At 35.5% G+C, this 1,815-nt stretch overlaps 1 long non-coding RNA gene across 1 annotated transcript; it reads right to left on the bottom strand.

The window, feature by feature from the left end:
* Positions 1–245: 245 nt before the first annotated feature.
* On the bottom strand, positions 246–1,412 carry LOC107467173 (uncharacterized). The gene is made up of 3 exons (XR_008002364.1): positions 1,206–1,412; positions 831–1,088; positions 246–655 (listed from the first exon to the last, which is right to left on the bottom strand). It is a non-coding gene; the product is annotated as an uncharacterized LOC107467173 (long non-coding RNA).
* Between the last annotated feature and the right edge of the window lie 403 nt (positions 1,413–1,815).

Raw genomic sequence — 1,815 nt, 5'->3', positions numbered from 1 at the left:
ATTTAAATAAATAAAAAAGCAAAAAATTTAAAAATAAAAAATAGATCCAAAATATTTTACATAAGTGCTTTTTATTATGAATTTGCATATAGAGTTTCAAACAAACAATGGAATCCAAGTCTAGATTTACAAATGTTTAGAAGACAAAAGAATAATACCTCATCTTGTTTAACTATTAAACAAAAAAGGCCAAAAAATACGTAATCAGTTACCACAATTACAGGATTGAAGCAATCACTTTTTTGAACAAAATGCCCAACATTATAACTAACACTCACCAATTTAATCAAGGGCATTAATAAGGAAAGAATTTTTATTTTTCCTATTATATATTAGAAAAAATACATATTTACATATGACAAAAATAACCTGATCATCACCACCAGGCCTCACCACGCTTTCATTAAACTCCCAAGCACAATTTTCTTCTTCCTTTATTTTCCCAGAACAAAACAATATTAGAATGAAATCATCAATTAAAATTTGAATAAAACAAAGAAAACCAAAGATATATACCTCTTCTCACCTTCAGAAAGTGGCTTTTTCTTTGGTGTTGCAAGGTCTTGTCTAGTTCATTCACAACTATATTCACTGACAACAGCAAAATTTAGTGAATTTCCTAAACATGATTTTAGCTCCTAATTACCTGCTACCACTGCAAACAAAAAAAAATAACATAAATTTTCTAAATGTGTTGTAATTTTTCAGATATATGAAAACACAGCCTTCTGGTAAAGTTTAAAGATCAAGGAAATACTTCCTCAGTTTCATTGATTTCATAGAAACACAATGATTTTGTGTGGCTATTCTAACTTTTAAAAGTGAATTACCTCTGTAATACCGCCCAAGATAGGATATCAAAGCTCTCAGTTTTCATCACCGGTGTCATCAATTTGCTGCTAGGATTCTAGTCCCAAAATGATTGTTTTTTTCTTGGCCACTTCTGATGCTTTGAGATAGTGACTTTAAACCACCAAAAGCTTGTCTCTTTTGCTCCACTCCTTTGTTGCATCATTTCATAGGTGTCATTGGCGAGGATAGGAGGCTAGCTCCACCATCGCCGACGTCGACATCTCGTAATCTCTCTTCTTCAAGTGCGGCACGCCATTTTGAAGATATTAACATGAAAAGCCATATTCAACTTCAATTAGCGTTTTCAACCAGTCAAACAATAAAATAAAGTATGTCCGAGTGAGAGAACTAACCATTCTTCATTCGCAACATCCACCGGCGAAAAAATAGCTGCGACACCATCCTACGGAGGACGTAGCTCTACGGATCGAACAGCGACCGTGGACTCTATCACCGCCGTCGCCTCATTCCTCTTCTTTTCTCTGTAGACTTAGCTTCCTTCTCTGTGACCGTCACTGTCATCCTCGCCACCCTCTTCTCCTTCTTCCTTCGACTTTTCTTTTTTCACCGTTGTTTTCTTCATCTCTACAAAGTCGCTGGAGGAAGTCTTTCCCGTTTTCTTCATCTCTACAAAGTCGCTGGAGGAAGTCTTTCCCTTGCCAGCGCCAACTACTCCCTCTACCAAGACTTGCTGCTCTGTCTCTCATCTTCTCTTTGCGTTTAACAATTTTTTTGGTCTTCTCTTCGCGTTTAATGTATATATATGAGGATAAGAATAAGCTGAAAAATGATTTTGAATTTGAAGTTAAATCAAACTCCCGCTCAATTACCTTATTCACAGATCTGCTTTTGTTGCTTTGCCACGTGTCGATTATAGAGGCTAAACACTTGTCGAGTAATGAACCATGTACTGCTCTCCTATTATATATAGAGAGATGGATTCAACATTTAATTTCTTAGTAA

The sequence above is a fragment of the Arachis duranensis genome, chromosome 9 (genome assembly GCF_000817695.3).
Source record: "Arachis duranensis cultivar V14167 chromosome 9, aradu.V14167.gnm2.J7QH, whole genome shotgun sequence".
Taxonomy (NCBI): domain Eukaryota; kingdom Viridiplantae; phylum Streptophyta; class Magnoliopsida; order Fabales; family Fabaceae; genus Arachis; species Arachis duranensis.
The sequence above is the reverse complement of the archived record's forward strand: the minus strand, read 5'-3'. Positions and strand labels throughout refer to the sequence as shown.